Below are 10,912 nucleotides of genomic sequence, written 5' to 3'. Positions count from 1 at the left end.
AATTCATATATCACATTACTCATTTGTATGATAGGCAGGACGTCTTTTTGGCTTGACGGCAGCATCCTATTAGTGGTGAACACCACATGTGTTGCTACTGCATAGTAGCAGTATGAAACAGCTAGCTTCACCTGTTGCTCAAATTTTTGGGATACATTACCCTTCCAGGGTAATTTGAGGTAGACTGGGCACTTTTCAGGGCCGCAAATGACAGCCTTAGGCCTCTTAATAAGTATGTGCGATATACAGCGAGAAATGATATGATCTGGGTAGCTATTGTCACGCAGGATGTCTTTGATTCGCCCTATTTCAGCATCAAGCTTGCATGGTGAGCAAATGGCTTGGCCCTATTTACGAGGTTGCCAATAAGGCCAATCATATAGCATGTGGAACTGTAAGAAAAGTGCCCAGTCTACACATTGCGCCTGTTTCAGCGGAACAAAATAAGTTACAGCCATTCACTGGTTCATTCCTCAGAGCAATGCCTGGACCAATCAACGTCAAGCTGCCTGGTTTAAATTTCAAACAAATCTCGGCAGTTAACTGTCAGTCATCGTAAACTGGTGCATTCTCCATGGCAATGCCTCTAACAATCAGAGTTCTGATAACTTAGCAACAGTGGAGAAGTCATGAGAGGTGGTGGTGAGATACAGCTGGGTGTCATCAGCGTACATGTAAAAACTAACATTGTGCTTTTGGACGATGTCACTTAGGGGCAGCACATAGATGAGAATTAGAGGGGACCAAGGATAGATCCTCAGGGGGACACCAGAGGTAATGATGTGGGAGCAAGAAGAGAAGCCATTGCAAGTGATTGTCTGTCTGGATATGATTAGATAAATAAGAATGGAACCACGAGAGAGCAGTCCCACCCAGCTGGATGACAGTGGAGAGGTGTTGGAGGAGGATGGTATGGCCAACTGTGTCAAAGGCTGCAAACAGATCACGTGGGATGTCATTGGTGATTTTGATTTTGTTTTGGTATTGTGGCAAAGGCGGAAACCTGATTGGAGGGAGTTCCAGGAAAGATGAGAATGGATTTGGGAGGTCACAACATGTTCCAGGACTTTGGAGAGGAAACAGAAGTTGGAGATGGGACGGTAGTTTAGAATCATAGAATGGTTACAGCACAGAAGGAGGCCATTTGGCCCATCATGTCTGTGCTGGCTCTCTGCAAGAGCAACTCACCTAGTCCCACTCCCCTGCAATGGTTTTATTGGAAACTAGAGCATCAAAGGTAGAGGTGAGGGTGCTGTTGTGCAAATCAGTAGCTACAGAAATGCTGTGGTGAACAGAGGGCCAAAGGCTAAACTTTCAGAATTTTGAAAGTGAAGTTGTAATTGAATGGGGGACAGGTTTTTCTAGTGATGGATTCAGAAGGAGGTAGGGTTGGGGCGTAGAAGGGGGATGTGGATGGAGAGTGATAGAAGGAAGTGATCAGAGATGGCCTTATCTGTGATTGATATGATGGTACTAACAAGACCATGTGAGATGGTGAGGTCAAGGGGGTGCCGTGGATATGGGTTGGGGAGATTGCATGGAGGGTGAAATTTGGGGGGATAATAGGGCAGTGAACTCAGAGGAGAGAAAACATGATGAGCTGAGATGGAGGTTGAAATCACTGAGGATGAGAAAATGGGGCAGAGGCTGGGGAAGGAAAGCAGTGAAAATATCGGTGAGAAAATTTTTATCATACTTGGGAAGGTAGTTGAGAACGATGACTTTGAATGAGGGGCTGAGAAGGATGAGGAAGAACAGTTTGCCAAGGTCATAGTCACATAGGATGTCATTTCTGACTTTGATGAAGGTCATTTCAGTGCTGTGGCAGGGGAGGAATTCCAGCAAAGATGAGCACGGATTGGGAGGTGACAGCATATTCAAAGACTTTGGAAATGGGGTGGTAGTTTGCAAGGACAAAGGGGTCAAGGTGGATTTTTTGAAGACAGGTATGATGACAGCAGATTTGAAGGGGATGTTACACTACCTGAAGAAAGAGAACCATTAACAGTATAATTTAACACGGGGGCAAGGAAGGGAAGTTTAGTGGTCAGCAGTTTGGTGGGTGTAGGTTTGAAGGAGCGGGAGGTCAGTCTCATGGACTTGAGGAGCTTGGTTAGATAGGAGAGAAACTGGAGAAAGATGCTGGTTCAGGGCTAGGACTAGGGGAGTTTTACTTAAGCTCAACCTGTTCTTGTAACTCACTTGGCTAATCTTTTCTTCTATGTGTATTTGCGTACAGACTCTTATTAGAGTAACTGTCTCCTCCCTGCCAGTACTTTTCCCACACTTTTTGACTTAGTATGGATTTCCCCTCCTACGCACCTAACTAGTTTAAATATTTCCACACTGCCCAATTTACCCTTTCTACAAGGACACGGTGCCTCTCTGGTTTGAGTGAAGACTAGCTCACCGATTCAAACTTCTTTAATCTCAAAAGTAGTCCAAGTATCCCAGTTATGAACGGCATGGACAGAGTGGATAGTCAGAAGCTTTTTCCTAGGGGACATAGGTTTAAGGTGCGAGGGGCAAAGTTTAGAGGGGATGTACGAGGCAAGTTTTTTACACAGAGGGTGGTGAGTGCCTGGAACTTGCTGCCAGGGGAGGTGGTGGAAGCAGATACAATAGCGACGTTTAAGAGACATCTTGACAAATATATGAATAGGAAGGGAATAGAGGGATATGGGCCCCGGAAGTGCAGAAGGTGTTAGTTTAGGCAGGCATCAAGATCGGCGCAGGCTTGGAGGGCCGAATGGCCTGTTCCTGTGCTGTACTGTTCTTTGTTCTTGTTCTTTGTTCTTGACTCCGAAGCCCTTTTACACCATCCTGCCAGCCACCCGTTGACAATCCGAATCTTTCTCTGCCTGTCTGATCCAGTGTCTTGCACTGGAAGTAAATCAGAAATTACTAGACTGGAGGTTCTACTTCTTAATTCTTCCATGTATTTCTATGTACAAGGGGCTCTTAGCAGGGTGTTATATAGCTTTAGGAATTGTTCTCACAAGGGTGTTATAGAGCTTTAGGAATTGTTATCAGCCATTACAATTATAATCCTCTTTGAAATCTCTGTGTATGGAGATTGTTTCTCTGAAGTAGCTGCTGACCCTGTAATGTTAGTTTACATGAATACCAGTTTTGTCCTTTGGGTACATGCAGTTTATTTGAGGATGAAGGGACTCAGAGAGGTATTGAACATAACAGCATAGCAGGGAGGGTTCAGCTGAAGGACTTTTCAATGAGCTGCTGCTGAAATTTTCTGCCTACAGGCAAATGTTGGAGCTTGTCCACTTTCTCACTATCTTCTATGCCACCAGTGTCCTCCCTCTCTATCTCATGATGCTGAAGTCCTCATCTAGTGATGGATCCATGTGCTATCTCCATTGCAGAGCAAAGTTTTGCAGCAAACCACTATCATATTGGACAATCTTTCTGGCTGTATTGCAGAAAGCCATCAAACCTGTCCAAGCAGTGAAATAGTTGCTTTGAGAGCACCAGTGGGCTGTAGTGGAACTATGGATTTGAGTGTAGCGCAGTTTGGATGCTGCATGTATGCTTTTGAGAGAAGACCATAAGTGAAGTGTAATGGGGATAGCCCTTGCCCCTAAAAAGCCAGCCTCTTACTTGCTGCGCAAGGGCAATGGAGGGGTTGTGGAGGGGGTTGGGGGGCAGTTGGTGGTGGTAGAAATTAGCTATATGCTGAGAGGATTACGTTAGTGTTGTAAGTTTTATTTTACTGAACTTTGCTTAAGTTTCATTTCTTGAGAAACAAGCTACGTGAATTATTCTTAAGTGATGACAGCTAGCCCATAAAGGGGTCATAGTTGGGTAAAAGCATGAATTGATAACCATACTACAAAGCTATGGTAGGCTTTTCAGTTAATCTTGCCAAATTAAGATGCTTGCTGAAATGTACAAGTTAGTGTGTGGAAGTAGAATAGAAGTTACTTTAGTGAATCATCCTATGGTTCTACAGTCTGATAAGAAGTTAGAACAGTTAGTCCCGATGGCTGGCTTTATGAACAACTTTGAGAATGAACAACTGTTAACAGACGAATATGAACAAAGAAGCCCCTGAAAGTAGGTTTGAAGGCCAAGGATGGTATTCAAAGGAATTATGAGATTGATCATGGGAAAAAGGACAGAATCAGATAAGGAAAGCAGTCCTGAGAATGCTGTAAATCAAGGACAGAAAATGCATGCAAGGGCTGTAGAGATTCAAGGAAGGTGGAAGATAACATAAGGGTGGGCTTTTACTCCATGGTTTAAACAAAGAACTTGATGCACCATTGAACACTTTATATTAGGAAGAACTTTTACAGGACATTTAAGGACATATTACATCCAGGTTCACCCCTGAAAAGGGGTATGAAGGATAGGGTTTTGAAGGCTTCCAGTTACAGTAGGCAGTGGAGAGAAACTCCTAAGGGTGGATCCATGCTGACTTCTGTCTAACACTCATGGGTTGTTCATAGAGAAGTCAAGAAGAAGTAAGACACTAAGAAGAAAATAGAAAGAAGAGAAAGAGAAGAGCTGTTTGCACATGACTGGTGTCTTGCCTGACCTAGACTGGTACTCATTACTTGCCATGGTCATATGTTTTTGCTGTATAACTAGTGTGTTATAACTTAAACTCTGATTGAATTCAACATACCTACCATATTGATTGCAGTCAATCCTGGTTGCTTAATTAGCAACAATAATCCTTCTTAAATTAAAACATCAACAAATTGGGGAGCTTAAAAACTAACAGGTTTGGTGGGGGGGAGCAGGGGCGATGGGGGAGAAGGACTGGTACAATATAAAAACATCAAGACAGCTGCCAAGAAAGCAGAGACACACTTGCCTATGCACTGCTGGTGATCACATACCAGTACCACATTAGTGGAGTGGAAACCCTTACAACTCATGAAGCAGTGGAGTCAATCTGAAGGATTCTGCAGGGTGAGGAGGGTGCAGTTAATGATGCCCTGGACTTGGGAGAATCCTGCAATCTGAGCAAAACCCAGAGCTCTAGCCTGCTGCTTCTGTATGTCCATTGGGAATGTGATGTAATTTCTTTAGTAAACATGGCATCAGTCACCTGCTTAACGCAAGCATCAACTGCAGACTGACTGACATTGCTGATATCCCCTGTGGCATCCTGGAAGGAGTCAGAGGCAAAGTAGTTGAGGGCTGCAGTGACCTTGATGGGGCAGGCATTGCAGTGCCAGCTGAAATAATGGATTGCAGGACTTACTGCAGGATAACTCTGTTATGGCCTCCCTGGAGAGATATTCTTAAACACGACTGTCAAAGTCATTTGGCGGAATGCCTCATCACCAGAACTTTCAAACAAGCACCAAGATGTAGCTTGGCTGGTGGTGAGAAGGGCCCTCCCCGTCAGATCCTTCATGCACGCCCGAAGTCTCGCCCCCTCCGCGCAATGCCCCCGCGGTGGCTGTGGTGGGGAAGAGACGGTTGCCCACCTCCTCCTGGAATGTGTCTTTGCAAGCAGGTGTGAAAAGAAATGCAGTGGTTTTTGTCGAGGTTTATCCCAAGCAGCTCTGTAACACAGGAGTCTGTGCTCTACGGGCTGTTCCCAGGGACACACACCGAGACAAACATCAACTGCTGCTGGAGGACTATTAATTCGGTGAAAGACGCCCTTTGGTCTGCCCGAAACTTGCTGGTCTTTCAGTGTAAAGAGTTGTCCACCACCGAATGTTGCAGACTGGCACATTCCAAGGTCCAGGACTATGTGCTGAGGGACGCACTAAAGCTTGGGGCAACCGCAGCAAATGCTCAATGGGGAAAGACCACAGTGTAAGGTCCCCCCACCAAGCTGAACTGAGGGGCTGGATCCATGGGAAACCCCTCGAACTGTATCCGAAAAATTTTGTGTGCTGTAAATGTAAAAATGTATATGGCATGACAAATGGAATGGAAGGGTTGTGAGGCAACTCATGATTGTATAGAAGGACACTGATCACCTTTGCACTGTTTGTATTTTTTGACTTGATGCTGTTTTAAACTGTTTGGGAATGTAAATTTTACAGATTTTTATGAATAAAGTATATTTTGGAAATTTAAAAAAAGATATTCTTAAACATCAACTGCTGCTGGAGGACTATCAATTCGGTGAAAGACGCCCTTTGGTCTGCCCGAAACTTGCTGGTCTTCCAGCGTAAAGAGTTGTCCACGACCGAATGTTGCAGACTGGCACATTCTAAGGTCCAGGACTACGTGCTGAGGGACGCACTAAAGCTTGGGGCAGCCGCAGCAAAGGCTCAATGGGGAAAGAGCACAGTGTAAGGTCCACACACCAAGCTGAACTGAGGGGCTGGATCCATGGGAAACCCCTCGAACTGTATCGGGAAAATTTTCATTTGCTGTAAAATGTAAAAATGTAATTGGCATGACAAATGTGAAACGGAAGGGTTGTGAGGCAACTCATGATTGTAATGAAGCAAACGGACCTCCTTTGCACTGTTTGTATTTTTTGACTTGATGCTGTTTTAAACTGTTTGGGAATGTATTTTTAACAGATTTTTATGAATAAAGTATATTTTGTAAATTAAAAAAAAGATATTCTTATACAGCATTCCACAGAGAATTGTATGTACGTTCTCCTGGGTCTGTACACAATTGGAAAGGTAAAGATTCCTTTAAGCATACTGTTATGACTGACTGCTCCAGTCAAAGCCCCCAATCAAAATATACGATTCTGATTGTGGTGGGAGAAACGTACTGTTAATTCAATCCCATTGCTCCACAGATCGCCTAACATATCATTTTAAACTTTCCAAATTAAAGAAAGACCCAGCCAAATTGTACCATCTTATTAACCCCGAATGAGGCTAACCAAACCAGGTGTCTTTAAATCAACAAATTAACTGTCTAATTAGAAAAACTAAATTCTTAAACACTACGAAGACATAAACAACATTTAAAATAGAAAAAATTAGAGTCTTTGCAGATTTACGCTCCTGCCAGATGTGGAACAGTCCAAGGTTGCTTGAAGCCCTCATAGCCATCTGATGGGAAAAAACAGGTTCTTCAACAGTAGAACAGTCCGTAGTCTAATTCAGAAGTTGAAATTGATGCTTTCCTTCTCCAGAGATTAATTTGAACAATTAACAACTTGCAAACACTTTTTAATGAATCAATTTGGCTTTCGAATTTTTGAGGGATAAAAGATTGTCACAGTCTAACTTCCCTTCCTTCAGTTTAAATTATCAGAGATCTCTATTTTGGCTTGACTTTTTAGAATTTTGAGCAAGAATAATAAATAAACAGACTATATTCTCTTCCTTCAGTTGAAATGGTCTGAGAGCACTCCTTTCAGGTGCTAACACACAGCTGTCTGTCTGTTTCTCTGAGTTAGAACAGTCTGTTTCCACTATTAGCCAGTTCAAAATTAAATTGTAACAATGTCTCTCTCAATCTCTGGTCCTGAATGGCTTTATCCTGGGCAGTGAGAATGCACTCTTTGACTGAGTCTTTGGAGCTTGCTGCCTTAAAGCAGTATTGCCTCCTTTCCAGCCTTAAAGGCACATTGCATTCTTCCTGAAAACAAAATTACAGGGTCATAACAACACTACCTTCTATATGGGCTCCCCACGGCTGCAGCTTCATGTGTTCCTTCATTCTGATGCTCCTCCTCCTCCACTTGCCAGAGGGACCTTCATGATGAAAAACATGTTGCCAGAAACCCCTTAAACATTCAAAACATTCAAAACATTGAAATCAATCGGTTTAAATGTAGTTGTCATGCAGGCCTCCACCTGCCAAGAATGAGGCATATTAATTTTTCTCAGTGATGCCATTGATTCCCTAGCCAGCGGAAAAGCCCCTGGGAAGGACAGCATTACCCCTGAAATAATCAAGAGTGCCAAGCCTGCTATACTCTCAGCACTACATGAACTGCTATGCCTGTGCTGGGACGAGGGAGCAGTACCCCAGGACATGCGCGATGCCAACATCATCACCCTCTATAAAAACAAAGGTGACCGCGGTGACTGCAACAACTACCGTGGAATCTCCCTGCTCAGCATAGTGGGGAAAGTCTTTGCTCGAGTCGCTCTGAACAGGCTCCAGAAGCTGGCCGAGCGCGTCTACCCTGAGGCACAGTGTGGCTTTCGTGCAGAGAGATCGACTATTGACATGCTGTTCTCCCTTCGTCAGATACAGGAGAAATGCCGTGAACAGCAGATGCCCCTCTACATTGCTTTCATTGATCTCACCAAAGCCTTTGACCTCGTCAGCAGACGTGGTCTCTTCAGACTACTAGAAAAGATCGGATGTCCACCAAAGCTACTAAGTATCATCACCTCATTCCATGACAATATGAAAGGCACAATTCAACATGGTGGCTCCTCATCAGAGCCCTTTCCTATCCTGAGTGGTGTGAAACAGGGCTGTGTTCTCGCACCCACACTTTTTGGGATTTTCTTCTCCCTGCTGCTTTCACATGCGTTCAAATCCTCTGAAGAAGGAATTTTCCTCCACACAAGATCAGGGGGCAGGTTGTTCAACCTTGCCCGTCTAAGAGCGAAGTCCAAAGTACGGAAAGTCCTCATCAGAGAACTCCTCTTTGCTGACGATGCTGCTTTAACATCTCACACTGAAGAATGCCTGCAGAGTCTCATCGACAGGTTTGCGTCTGCCTGCAATGAATTTGGCCTAACCATCAGCCTCAAGAAAACGAACATCATGGGGCAGGATGTCAGAAATGCTCCATCCATCAATATTGGCGACCACGCTCTGGAAGTGGTTCAAGAGTTCACCTACCTAGGCTCAACTATCACCAGTAACCTGTCTCTAGATGCAGAAATCAACAAGCGCATGGGTAAGGCTTCCACTGCTATGTTCAGACTGGCCAAGAGAGTGTGGGAAAATGGCGCACTGACACGGAACACAAAAGTCCGAGTGTATCAGGCCTGTGTCCTCAGTACCTTGCTCTACGGCAGCGAGGCCTGGACAACGTATGCCAGCCAAGAGCGACGTCTCAATTCATTCCATCTTCGCTGCCTTCGGAGAATACTTGGCATCAGGTGGCAGGACTATATCTCCAACACAGAAGTCCTTGAAGCGGCCAACATCCCCAGCTTATACACACTACTGAGTCAGCGGCGCTTGAGATGGCTTGGCCATGTGAGCCGCATGGAAGATGGCAGGATCCCCAAAGACACATTGTACAGCGAGCTCGCCACTGGTATCAGACCCACCGGCCGTCCATGTCTCCGTTATAAAGACGTCTGCAAACGCGACATGAAATCGTGTGACATTGATCACAAGTCGTGGGAGTCAGTTGCCAGCATTCGCCAGAGCTGGCGGGCAGCCATAAAGACAGGGCTAAATTGTGGTGAGTCGAAGAGACTTTGTAGTTGGCAGGAAAAAAGACAGAGGCGCAAGGGGAGAGCCAACTGTCCAACAGCCCCAACAAACAAATTTCTCTGCAGCACCTGTGGAAGAGCCTGTTACTCCAGAATTGGCCTTTATAGCCACTCCAGGCGCTGCTTCACAAACCACTGACCACCTCCAGGCGCGTATCCATTGTCTCTCGAGATAAGGAGGCCCAAAAGAAAGAAAGAAAGAAAAGAAATTTTTCCACATAGATGTTAAATTTCAAATTGTTGCTGGGAAGAAGAGAAGGCCTGATACAAGGGGTTGCCTAGCCTGGCTGGAAAGACATTTTTGCATATTAACAGACAGGCTTGTAGACAAAGGACCATTCCCTGACCCACCCAACACACAAAGCCAGAAGTGTTTATACCAGTCACGTAACTACCCTGCTGGCCAACCTGGGGAGTTTTAAATTGTAGAGACAGTGTTTGAACTGACAGAAGGCAGTTTTACTCCTGGACTGAGAACATCTCTCTCCTGTCAGCTCCCATCTCTTTCTCACCAGCTTCAGAATCCATTGAAGACACATGACCCTCAAGAGAGAAAAGTCTCCTACAGTGAACAAGGTTTAAGAAGAATACTGGGCTCCAACGAAAAGCCAGATCCAACCACAAGCAAGGACTACAGCAAGCTCGAAGCACAGTAACAAAAAACCCTCTTCAGAGATTGCCTCAAGCCTTTATTTTTCTTCTGCTCTTTTCTCTCTCTATTTGCATGTGTGTGTGGAGTATGCACGCTAGCGTGGGCATGTCAAGTATCGGTAGGCGTCAACCAAATTAGGTTTAAGTTTTAATAAATTTCAATCTTTCTTCTTCAAACCTAAGAAAGCTTGTTTGTGCTCATTTGTTTGCCTTATAATTAGAAAGCAGTGAACAAGGATTCACCAAGGGGGAGAGAAAACACAGTGTGTTTAAAATAAAAACCTGTTAAAGTAAGACCAGGTGAAGGCTGAGAGGGACCCCTAGACACCTTTCTCACCTGGTCATAACAGTAGCAATGAAAGGCACCACAAGAACTTTGAATTATTTACATAACCAATATCTACTATGCAACAGAAGCAAAACGTCTCACAATGCTTTCCAGCATTTTACCTTTAAATGCCTTTAAATCCCTTTAAATGCCACTAAAAATGATTACCTCTCAACTTGTACCAACCTTGGTTTGTGGACTGGCAGTAGCAGTGCAGGAGGGCATTAGCTATGAGGAGAGGTTGGATAAACTCGGATTGTTTTCACTGGAACGACGGAGGTGGAGGGGCGACATGATAGAGGTTTACAAAGTTATGAGTGGCATGGACAGAATGGATAGTCAGAAGTTTTTTCCCAGGGTGGAAGAATCAGTTACTAGGGGACATAGGTTTAAGGTGAGAGGGGCAAAGTTTAGAGGGGATGTGCGAGGCAAGATCTTTACACAGAGGGTGGTGAGTGCCTGGAACTTGCTGCCGGGGGAGGTGGTGGAAGCAGGTACGATAGCGATGTTTAAGAGGCATCTTGACAAATACATGAATAGGATGGGAATAGAGGGATACGGT

Source organism: Heterodontus francisci, chromosome 17 (assembly GCF_036365525.1).
Source record: "Heterodontus francisci isolate sHetFra1 chromosome 17, sHetFra1.hap1, whole genome shotgun sequence".
NCBI lineage: Eukaryota > Metazoa > Chordata > Chondrichthyes > Heterodontiformes > Heterodontidae > Heterodontus > Heterodontus francisci.
This window is presented reverse-complemented; position numbering follows the sequence as displayed.